Below are 13,070 nucleotides of genomic sequence, written 5' to 3'. Positions count from 1 at the left end.
ATATGTAAGTGGATATGTAGAGGGGCAGCAGTCCAAGCATAGCGGTATAGATGAGTTTGTACCAGTGCAGTGATCTTCGCATTGATAATGATCTCCAGTTGTCTAAAGCGTACAGCGTGCAATGGTGTGTGAGGGGTTTACAGTTGGTAATGAAACTCAGAGCCCCATGGTAAACAGCGTCCAGCAGATGAAGGGAATGAGCTGAGGCGTTCATGTACACAACATCCCCGTGGCCAGTTGCGGCCGGCCCATAGGGGCGCTAGGGGCGCCGCCCCACCTCTTCCCACATGAAAAATAAAAAATATATTAAAAAAAATATTTTTTATTTTTTTCATTTTTAATGAACAAGGTAAATATTATATAATTGGTATCAGTAAAATGTATAATCTACAATAAAATATCGTTTAAAATTGTGTTACGATGTCTAAAGTTACTGATAAGTCACATGTTTCCTACCTGGCCTTGCCATATCATTACCCTCTCTCTCTCTCGTCGTCTGGGCGCTAAGAGAGGAGCCCTCAACCAGTGCAGCAGCAGCCACTAGCAGCTGACTGTTGCTATCTTTAAACTATGCCGCCAAAACATAATTTCAGCCAATCAGCGTAGACAAATCTGATGGTCACAGGGCGCCTACGTCAGCGCCCGGTACAGTCTGTGAGTTGTTTGGACTCGTATCCAAGGAGACAAAACAGGAAGCTGTCATTCACTCTGGAAGCTATCATTAGCAGCTAATGAAAACTCAGTTTTTGACATAAAAATTGAATTATGGATTATCAATACTTTTTCAAAGTGACAGACACATTGGATTAACCTATGGATTAACCTTCAGCCACGTTTTTCTCATTTTTGATCAGAATAACAGCAAAAGGTGAGCATATCTCCGTGTTTTGCTACCTAAAGCTACGTCGTGTGATGTCTGTATTTGCTTCTCCTGTCGCGAGTTCTGATCGCTCAGTGATGATACTTATATTTTTAGAATCTTCGGAATCTCAGCTTGTTAGCATAAGCGTGTTTGTGCATATCCGATAAGTATATCGATTGATTTATAACTAGAGTGCGTTAGCATTTTTTACGCTCAGGGCTCATTTAGACGCTTCTTGTGAGACTTGTATTTTGTTTCGGTAAACATGGTTCATATCATCAGTTAGCTGAGTTTCTTCCTGTTAAATAAGCAGGACACATGAATAGTTTTACATTTTAAGAAGCCCTGAGACACAGTTTCGTGAGAAAAAAAACGGGTGGAAAAAGCCCCTTAACAGGTTAAATGGGAATTAAATCATTTTAAGTAATTTTGAGTGTTCCCAAAGCCCCGGTGTTCTGCAGTTTGTGTGGGCCTACTGTACTGTTGCAGTTTATACTGTAGAAACTATGTCCAGGACAAGGTGTTTGGAAGTTTTGGAAGATTCATAGCTAACCACACTGAAGATTATGGAGGTATTGATCAGTCTTCTCATATTTTTAAGCCTCAATTTGTCCTTTGAAGTCCAATGAAATACTTTACTGTTGGACTCAGTACTAGTTGGACTTCTACCATAAGGCTACTATGAAGTTATTTTACTGTGTACTTTTTCAGTTATTCTCTGTCAAACTCCTGTGGCAGGAAAAATAATTTTATCTCATAAAATATGGCAGAAACAATGAAGTTTGACAGAGGATTAAAACTGTAATCAGAGCCCTCTCATCTGAGCTCCGTTACACACACACACACACACACACACACACACACACACACACACACACACACACACACACACACACACACACACACACACACACACACACACACACACACACACACACAGGAACGGGACATCCTCCTTAACCTGTCCGCCATAAATGCCTCAGAGGACGGATACCTGAACCGTAGGGTCCAGCTAGCTTAGCCGCTAGCTTAGCGATAAATACACTCAGCGTTATATTCTCCTCCCCCTGTCTGCCCTAAAAGCTTCAGAGGGCGAATACCTGAGCTCCATAGCGTCCCGCTAATGTGAAAAACACACACACACACACACACACACACACACACACACACACACACACACACACACACACACACACACACACACACACACACACACACAGCGTAAGCGGGACATTCTCCTCCCCCTGTCGGCCCTAAAAGCTTCAGAGGACGGATACCTGAACCGTAGCGTCCAGCTAGCTTAGCCGCTAGCTTAGCGATAAATACACACAGCGTTGTATTCTCCTCCCCCTGTCGGCCCTAAAAGCTTCAGAGGGCGGATACCTGAGCTCCATAGCGTCCCGCTAATGTGAAACACACACACCCAGCGTTAGCGGGACATTCTCCTACCCCTGTCGGCCCTAAAAGCTTCAGAGGGCGGAAAGCTGGGCTCCGTAGCGTCCCACTAGCTTAGCCGCTAGCTAAAGGTAAACAAACATAGATGGGTACATAGAATATGAATAAATCGTCACTGATGTAGAGGATATATTTTTTTATTCACTTTGAACTCGGCCAAATGGAGTTTAATGCTTTGGGATTTAAGTTAGGCCACATAGTACGTGCATGAGTTTGAAAGTATAACGTGCTAGCCTGCTGTAATACATCGTATAGTCAGGCACACATTTATTAGATTTAACAATGGCCAATTATATTTCTTAAATAATATGTAGCTATTCCCAGAGCATAATTCATGGGGCAACAAGGTGAGGTGTAAAATGTGTTTTAATATCATACACTTTACGCCAGCAAACTGGCGGACTTCGGCAGTAGTGAAGACTCACTGAACGAATTAAGTACAAAGACGAATCTTTCCCGAACGTGCAAATCACCAGAAGTCGTTGGCGAACCGGTGAACGAATCAGTGAACAAATCTTTAAAGTGAACTGAATCAAAAGATTCGTGTCCCCGAAGGGATTCGAAATGCCCATCACTAATTTCCACAGCCCCACCGAAAATATTTTCAACCAGCCGCCACTGCCCGTGGCAAAGATACAAAGATAAAAGTCCAAATAAACTCAGACGGACATCCCGGGGCAAAACAGAAGCCGAGAAGGGGGACTCGGGCGGACGGCCCGTGGGAACAGCAGAAGCAGAGAAGGGGGACTCGGGCGGACGGCCTGGGGGAACAGCAGAAGCAGAGAAGGCGGACTCGGGCGGACGGCCCGGGGGCAAGGCAAAGTTCGTGGTGGGGGTCTCAGGCGAACGGCCCGGGGGCAAGGCAGAAGCCGAGAAGAGGGACTCGGGCGGTCGGCCCGGGGGCAAGGCAGAGTCCATGGTGGGTCTCGGGCGGACGGCCAGGGGGCAAGGCAGAGTCCATGGTGGGGGTCTCGGGCGGACGGGCCGGGGGCAAGGCCGAGTTCAAAAAGGGGCGGGCAAACTCAGGGGGCCGGGCCCGAGGGCGAGGACCGCGGCACAAAAGGGGGTCGGGCTCGAGGACGGGCAGTGATTACTTCAAAATACTATAAATAATAATGCATGTCTTTTTTTCTCTCTTTTTAGTTGGCAAGCATATCCATGGGTGACGACTTCTTCTCGATATTTCTCTTATTTCTCTAAAAGTGCTCTTGTTGGCTTGGTTTAAAACATCTGAACTGAACTCTCTGAATCCTCTCTTCATCATCAGACTCATCACCGGGAGAAACCCTAGGGAGCAGGAAGCGATGAAGGAAGCGATGAGGGAGCAGGAAGGGATGGACCAACAAGCGTTTGACCGAGAGCGAGGGTTTGCCTGAGTCTACGATGTTGAACTACGCTGAACATTTTGAAAATGAATAGCTTTTTATCTTCAAAATAATGAAAAATGAAATTGAATAAATGTAATTTGGAATAAATCTTCTTTCTTATAGAGCAAGCCCACTACAATGGGTGATCTGTGGTATTTTCAGCAAAACACTTCAGAGACATGTTTTGTATAGATATGGCCCTATATGTTATTGTTCAAATACAGCATAATAGGTGACCTTTAAGACCGGAATCAGAAAATAATTGTTTACACAAAGAAGAAACAAACATTAAGAATTTAGACTGAGCATAGGTTTTCCACTATACTGCAATTTAAAGGAAGCAAGGCCTGTTTGGAAAAATATAATTCAGGTGCTTTCTTAATGGTTCAACATAACATCAAATAAATTATCGTATGAACAAAATAAACAAATGTAAGCTTTGACACGAATTAGCAAAACATCTGCTCATTACTGGAGGAAGGAGATTATCAAAAAGAATAAACTGCAAACCAGAGAACTTTTTTTTTGTAAGTGCATTTGCCCATGAACAAAAATAAATGCAAACTTGCTTTTACTTGCTGAGCCCGATGCCACTGAATTATTGTTTACTTTTTTGTGTTGCATGCTATTTAATTCTCCACTGTGCAGGCCCAACAGGCTGCCATGCCATTCATATTTGTTGGAAAATATGTCTGATGTTATATTAAGTGTAAAAACGTTGAATTGGAGCACTACTGATCAAAGCGGGATGTGAAAACTTTGAGGAAAGTAGTTTATAAAGTAAGACATTATTAACTTAAAGGATACTGCTCATACATTTAAAAAATCCACCAAACCTCAAAAAAAGACCTAAAGAAAAACGATTATATATAACAAAATTATATTATTGTTTTTTGCCTCTGGATTGACAAATTACCTTTATTAAGAACAGAAAACAGCAAAGATGAACTGAAAACACAAGAAGAATTACTTGAACTTTGATGATTCTCTAAAAAAGGCGAGCAAAAGCTAATGGCAAAAACCATTTCACACGATTTCATGTATCGCTTACTCATTGTTGTTTACTCCAAGAGGCAAGACAAGAGGAAACTGAGCATGGGGAAGTGATAAGATAATGATCAGCCTGTTAACACTGATACGGCAATTTAATTTAATGTAATCGTTTATTAGGCGCGGACAATGCACAGTAATGAACACTTAAAACATTCAAATGTATCAAGCGTAACAGTGCCAGATTTAGCTTTGAGCTAATTTCCATCTGCAGTCCCTCACATAAAACATTTAAGAAAATTACATTTTACAAACATAGCAAAAACAAAATACATGATATGCAAATAGTGCAAGAGAGCAAGAGCAGCATACACAAGTATTTATGACATGTTAATACACTATAGCAGCTACGACATATAAAGTGCAAGAGGAGATACCCCTGTGTTAAAGTGCATTTAGCGGTGATTGCACGGATGTTTGAAGAGTCTCAAAGCCAAAACTAAGCATGACAAATTAAAAGAGTATTTATAGAGGCTTGAGAAAATACCAAGTAAAGCAACCTCTGAGTCGCTCAATGAAAAATGCCACAGGGCAAAATTCAAACACTTAGTCACTATAGGGAGAAAGACCTCATTAGGTATATGCCAAGGTCTATACCACAATAACATATTAGAAAACAAATAGTGGCAAAAGTCAAGGACAAAGCATTATAGCTGTAAGGAAGATACTGTAATGTACATTCTCAAAATATTGAAGTGACTGTTATTCTGTATATATTGATTGCTGTGTTTTTATTTAGGTATTAATGTGTGCACATGTAAAAATGTGACTTTGACTGTGTAAACATACATATTTGCACAAATATTTTTATTTTTATATTCTATATACATTTATTTTTATATTCGGGATTGTGGGAAACAGTATTTCGATCTCCCTGTCTGTACACACAAACTGGAAGATTGACAATAAAGTTTACTTTGACTTTTACAGTGGCATCACTGTAGCTGTAGCACAAAGACTGTCTGTTAGTGCATAACACAAGCAAAGCACAAGCAAAGCAGAAGTGAACTAAAGGGATCATTTTTGACCTAATATACAAAATACAACTCTATTTTAGGCCGGTATTGAACACGATTTGTTTAGGCAAGGCAAGGCCAGGTTCTGTATTTAAAATAAGCCAATTTTTTGATGATGAGTGTGACGGAGCGGGTCACAGAGTGACTGACTCCGCCACTGACAACAGACACACACACACACACACACACACACACACACACACACACACACACACACACACACACACACACACACACACACACACACACACACACACACACACACACACACACACACACACACACACACACACCAAACATTTCTTGCTCTCTTCCTAAAGATTAACCATGCAATTTATTATTTATTGTGCGATTGTGAATTTGTTAAATGATTATGTTAAGAGGTGGTTAACCTGTTTATGTTTGGGTCGGATTTTTTATGTTGACAATGTGGGTTGAGTTGATTGTGTCACCTGTGGACGGTGAGCCTGTGGGAGGGGCCATGGGTTCAAAAGGGACGGTGTTGGTTCCTTGTGGTAGTGAGGACTGTGAAACTCGGAAGAATGTTGCAGAGAAGGCAACAGCTGGGACGTGTTCGGGTTTTTTTTGCAGAGAAGGCAACAGCCAGAACACGTCTACTCTGAAGAGTGATGGACGGCCTTTGTCTTTTATTTTATTTGTTTAAGGTGTGCTGTTTCGTTATTTTATTTTTGATGCTGTTATTAAAGTGTTTTGGAGCTCAACCCAACCGACTAAGCCATTTTTTGAACGGACAATTGAACCCCGTCACAATGAGTATTTAAAATAAATGATTAACGGTACGTCCACATGGCAGCGTCACGTTGAAGCTTGCCTGCGTGTCTGGCGTGCGACAAACAACCAATCCCATTAATATTTGTGAAGTAGGGGACATGTTTACCAATGCAAAACACACACAAAGCTAAAGTGAAGTGTCTTTTTGTAACTCAAGTTACTGTAGAATAGTAGTGTGGTCAACTTTTGACATTTTCAAACAAACAGGATAGCGATTGAAATTCATACTTTATCATTTTTGCCATGATATAGCTAGAAATGCACTGTATAACTTATCATTAAAGAAAACTAGTAGAAAAGCTTATTGTTGAGTTGGCTATATGTGGGCCTGCTTTTACAAATGTAACAATTATGCATATCTATACATATATATATTTTTTAAAACATTAAATAAAAGCATGTCAACAAAATACAATTTAGAGTAATAAAAAAGACCAAAGATAGAGACAGCTACTTAATGTAATAAATGTGTTGCGTAAAAGCCTCGTGGTATGTCAAACAGAGGAACTTGAAAGATGAAATGAGCTGATAAGTAGCTCCAAATGCTTCATTACATAATATGCATATCCACTAAATACTATTCATGACTTCAAACTTAAAAGTCATTAAAGAAGTGAATATATAATGAGAAAAAGTTAAGACATTTAGGAAAATGTATGATGTCTTTTCAACCTGTGTTGAACTACTTTATTCACTTCTTTGAAATCTGAATTCAAATAAGTGAATAGGGCGGTGACCTCAGGTTGTTATTTTGCGAAACGTAGAACACACCCAGAGTTGGGGACGTTCTAAACCCTGTATATAAACAGATGTATAACCAAAAAGAGATTCACACAACCTGTAGATCTCTCTGCTCGACTGATAACAGCTTTGACTTTGAGGAAAGAAGTAAGTATCTCATCTTAATTTATGCTGAGAATTATTACTGTAAATATAATATAACGTAATGACACAGGCAAACATATGTTTATTTTGGGTTAATGATAATTCAATTGTTTTCCTTAAGCTAACATATAGAAGTTAGGTAAGACATTCTGAAAGTATTTAAATGTTTAAAGTTGCAAATCAAGATATGGAAAGACTCTGTTGTCATCGTCCAGAGCAGTGGTTCTCAACCTGTGGTACGCGTACCACTGGTGGTACGCCAGCTCCCGCTAGTGGTACGTGGAGGAATCTGACATATAACAAATATTTTAAAAAAAATATATTACATTTTTTTTTTTTTTTTTTACCTATCATGCTATATTTGAATAATATATTGTAGGGGCCATACCTATATAAGGTATATTTATACGTTTTCTTTTTCAAAATATCAAACAGATCATGCATTTTAGCCATGCCTCATTCCGTTCTATTTTCCTCTCCTCCACCCTGTCTTTGGCTGCAGCTGACCACGCCCCCCTGCAAAGGAGGGGGCCGAGTTACGAGCGTCATGTTACCATGCTGTTACCATGCCACGGCAACCTCTCATTCCCCTGATTAGTGGAGAGTTGGCCATATAGGCGGAGCCCCTCGTCACTGACGTCAGACTATTTTCAAATCTGTAACAGTCTTCTTTTTTTTAATTTATTTAACCTTTATTTAACCAGATAAAAAGCATTGAAATAAAATGTCAATGGGGGATCTGTATCAGATCCCGTTTTTAGAAATGTTGGGTATGGAGGAAAAGAGAAAGGGTTGTGTTTTCTGACACTTGGTGAGTTCCCTGACACAACGGGGACACATATTCATATATAAAAGACGTACAAAGGTGCATTTTGCATGATAGGTCCCCTTTAAAGTTGGGGTAGGTAATTTTGGAGAAACCAGCTTGAGTGCGCAAGAATTTGAAAATACGCAACCGGAAAAAATCTGCCACTTCCTTACATAGCCCCTCCTCCAACAGACAAAAATGCGCACATGACCAATGAGGGCACAAGATAAGTTTGTGTAGGTAGGCCATTCAGTTATTTTAGCCGGGCCGGCTCAGATGATTGGTCGTGCTTTTTACAGTAGTACGGCTTCCACAGATCATTTTTTATGTATTGTCAAAACACTTCAGATATTCATTGCTATCGGGATGTTAAGAGCAATCCATGGAATGTAACAAAAAGTGTATCTCGAGCCGGTTTCTCAAACTTACCTACCCCACATTTAACCTTTACACATAACACAGACATATAAAATACAGGACACACAACTAAGTAAACAAAAAGACGAAAAGCATTGTGCTACATTGTGCACATTTAGGGCATTAAGGTACACTACTTATTACTGCAACAGCAGCTGATGGTAAGGACCTCAGACAACTTCAATTTAAAACAGGCTATAGGGACAAGTGCCATCAGTTTGAGGCTTGATTGAATAACATTAATTACAAAATAAATCATAGTATCAAAATACTACAACGAATGAAAATAAGCTTGAGATAATTGAAACTGTGGTTTAAATTAGTTCTAATAGGCTATTGTTATTTTTAGATTTAGAAACGAAAACATTTTTTATTTTATTTCTGGCGTTGCTAATGACGACCATACTACCCGTGAACGATTAGCGAACGTTGCAAGCAAGCTAAAGAAAGAAGAAAGCTGAATGATGTTAAAAACGTGGCTCAAAACGGGAGGTATTCGGAAGAGTGGTACAGAGGAGAATATTACCAGCAAAAGTGAACAAGTGAAAGAGGAGGAGGACAGTCATCAACCGAGTACAAGCGTAGGCTCCGCCAGCAACACAAAAGTGATATGCACAGCCGCTGTGATGGAGGAGAGAAGCGACTCAGGAAGAAGGCATTTGCTCAAAGGATGGAGAGAGGTCAAAAGCTGAAAAAGCACACACTTGTCCTTAATTGTTATCTTTTTTCTTATGTTTTTTCTTTTCTTTTTTACTTTGCCACCACAGAAATGGCAATAGCAAACATCAGCAGACTGAAGATGAGCTATTAGCCCTTAGGCTCATCTGCTCCTGGAGGCTTCATTATTATTGGAACTGAATTCCCAATAGGAAATGTTCTGTTTCGATGTGGGTTGTTGCAGGAAGCCTACATTCACACTTTGCTATAGGTCCAGGAAATGACATGTGTGTACAGTTGACATTTGTTGTGTGAGAATAAGTTATTATTTTGTTCTTTATATTCTCACTTGTGGTGTGTGAGTGAGTGAGTGAGTGAGTGAGAGAGAGAGCACAATAAATAATGGTATTATGAATACATTTGCCTCCGAGTCCTGCATGAACTGTGCATAGACTGTATTTTAACATTGGTCATATGGTGGTACTTGGAGAGCCAACTATTTTCTCATGTGGTACTTGGTGGAAAAAGGTTGAGAACCACTGGACTAGAGAACATCATATTGCACATGCTGTGTTTTTGTTTTTCAGGATGAAGTTTGCTATGATGTTCCTGGTGTTGACGCTGGTGGTCCTCATGGCTGAACCTGGGGAGGCTTTTTTTCACCACCTTGTTAATGGTAACTATTTCTAGATTGTATTTATTTATTTAAAAATATATTTATTTATTTTTTACATTTTTGACATGCCATAGCTGGGAATGCATTGGTATAACTCATAATTAAAGCTAACCAGAACATTAATAATTTAAAGGTGGGGTATGTAATTTATTTTAGAAACACTTGTTGTTATATTCCATAGAATGCTCTTAACATCCCGATAGCAATGAATATATTAAATGCTTTGATATTAAATCCATAAAAAAATGTCATCTGTGGAAGCCGTAGCGCTGTAAAAAGCACGACCAATCATCTGAGCCGGCCCGGCTAAAATAACCGGATGGCCTACCTGCCTGTCAGCCTTCCATCTGTGCACAAACTTATCTCGTGCCCTCATTGGTCATGTGCGCGTTCGTGTGTGTTGGAGGAGGGGCACTGTAAGGAAGTGGCAGATTTTTTCCGGCTGTGTATTTTCAAATTCTAGCGCACTCGAGCTGGTTTCTCCTAAATGACCTACCCCACCTTTAAGGTACCGACATATATGTTAATTTAGAAAAAATGTCAAATATCTTATGATTCCTGGTAACATTTTGGAAGTCTGTCCTTTTTATGTTAATTGGAAAAAAGTATATAACACAAAGAAAGGCACTGCAAAAAAAGTTCAGTTTTGTTATCGATATTACAACCGCAATATATATTAGTGAATATTTCAATATGATAACTTTTACTACATACAAACATTAATAAAATGTCCTTTTTGTTTTGTTTTTCTCTCAAGCCGTTGGCAGGTAAGTTATTTTGCTTGTTTAATTTTATAACAAGACATTTTGTGAATTCCTGAGCTGAACTCTTTGAATCTCCTCTCTCCACCCACCAGCCTATTCGGGAAAAAGGAATACGAAGCAATGAAAGCGATGGAAGCGATGGAAGCGCAGGAAGCGCAGGAAGCGATGAAAGCGCAGGAAGCGATGGAACAACGTGCGTTCCAACGAGAGAACAACTTTACCTGAGTCCATGATGGTCCATTTGAAAAAACAAATGCTTTCTTCTGCTTTTCTTCAACATAAAAATGTAATCAACCTATCTGTTTTAAACTGATCTATTTTTCACTTGGAATAAATCTGCATTGCATTACAAAAGTCATTGATCTCTTGTATTATTTTAAATGAAAAATCTAATTAAATCTGGATGGAAATGGTGTGAATTTTGTGTTATGGCATTATTACAAACCCAACCTAGTTAAAGACATGAAACACATTACAGGTGAAACATTACAGATGAAATTGGTGTAAAAATCATTCAGGTCAGAATCCATGACTACACCTATTTCTATCATTTTCTGTTGTTTTTAACGTTGCCAACTGAAGCTCAGCGCTGGCTTTTATTCGTTCTTCATTGATTCCAAAAATAATTACCTCAGTTTTATCTTTTTAATTTAAGAAAGATGGACCAATTCCATCATTTATTTGTTCAATGCACTTACTCAGTGTTTGAATTGGATCAAAGTCTCCTGGTGAATTTACTGTAGATGTTAAAGAGAAGAGGCCCCGGGATGGGGCCTTGAGGAGCCCCACATGTCATAGTTGTCAATTCAGCTGTGTGGTACCTATAGAAACAACGTTTTTCCTGTCCTTAAAATAGGATTCAAACCAATTTAGAACTGATGCAGAAAGTTCCAACCAGTTTTCCATGTCCGTCTAAATAAATTAATGTGATTTATGTAACAATCACGCGGAGAAAGGTTAGTGTGCACCCACATGCCGTATATTTCTGTCTATGTGCATGCACAATACCAATGCACAACCATGTGTTCTTTTTACCAAGCTTATGTTTTTAATTGTACATGTGTTGTAATGTTGTGCTAACCATTGCTCTGTATATAGTACAACTGCAGGGCAAAAATATGTCTCACTTGTTTTATTTAAAATATAATTCTGAATTCATTTGTACTTTTCTAACTTAATTCAGTCTCTCGATTTGAAGCTTATGCATTGTACCATGAACCTGTATAGACCTGTAACAGTCAACTGCATGAGGAGTTGGAAAGGTAGTTTCTGAAGATATTACAAATAACACACAGCATACAATGCCATAACAACTTTGTATAGTGTAGGACACTTATGTATGTATAACATCTGAAGATGTGCAGTTTTATTTTGTGTACTACGTATTTACGCAGCGTCCATATAAAGTTGGCGTCAACCCTCGCGGGGTGAAAACAGTAAACTGTTTAAAATCACAGACAGAAAGGGATATCCCAGTGTTGTAGTCAAGTCACCATTTCACGAGTCCAAGTCACTTTCGAGTCACCATTCTTCGAGTCCGAATCCAAGTCTGAGTCACCAAGGGAGAGTCGTAGTCGAGTCTTAGTCCAAGTCCGAGTCAACTAAGAAGAGTCCAAGTCAAGTCTGAGTCACCAGTTTTCATGTATTAATCTTCGTGGATATATGTGTTGAAATGTAGCCGCTCCTCTACATTGCTTTCATCCTGTCACGTTATACTAATGTGTCTATTGAACTGCTGTGACGCCAGTTTGGCTACAATTATTGTAATAGGTGCTATACAAATACAAAGCTTATTACTAATATTACTATTATTATTATTATTATTATTATTATTATTATTATTATTATTATTATTATTATTATTATTATTATTGTAAATGACCTTTAATATGTCTAACTATATTTAAAATGAGTTACCATTTAGAGAAGTGATTATATTTGTATGCCAATATTTTGTTATGGTAAAGTTTTCGTTTTGCACTTTTATTTTGATAGTAATAAGATCGGGACTCCTATTTTTGAAGGAACTTTTACCGGAAGTCAGTGGAAAACGTAGCAGTGTAAACAAACATATGTATAATTTCGGAGAGATGACGAATGAATTAACATATACTAAATAGTTAAATTGGGTATTTAGCACCTGGCTTCTAAGGGCACAAACTCTTACGATGGTAATGATAGTATAAAAGCAAGGGTGATCAATAAACAGATACCATCGGTTAGAGAGTCCGACCATCATTCAGCCGGGGATGCTAAAATTATTATAGTGATTTTTTAAATTCTATCAATAAAGATTATGCCCCAGAAAGCACATGGCTACT

General features: G+C 39.0%; 1 protein-coding gene and 1 long non-coding RNA gene across 3 annotated transcripts in view; one reads left to right on the top strand and one right to left on the bottom strand.

Moving 5' to 3' along the window:
• Positions 1-13,070, bottom strand: part of LOC307016392 (exostosin-1) — a 431,895-nt gene that overhangs the window by 124,808 nt on the left and 294,017 nt on the right. The window lies entirely within an intron of this gene.
• Positions 2,138-11,107, top strand: LOC307016743. Of its 2 annotated transcripts, XR_013801883.1 has the most exons (3): positions 2,159-2,388; positions 3,585-7,430; positions 9,897-11,107. It is a non-coding gene; the product is annotated as an uncharacterized lncRNA (long non-coding RNA). The 2 variants fall into 2 exon arrangements; XR_013801882.1 differs by having other exon boundaries at positions 2,138-7,430.

This window comes from Notothenia rossii (assembly GCF_949606895.1).
Source record: "Notothenia rossii genome assembly, chromosome: 8".
Lineage (NCBI taxonomy): Eukaryota > Metazoa > Chordata > Actinopteri > Perciformes > Nototheniidae > Notothenia > Notothenia rossii.
The sequence above is the reverse complement of the archived record's forward strand: the minus strand, read 5'-3'. Positions and strand labels throughout refer to the sequence as shown.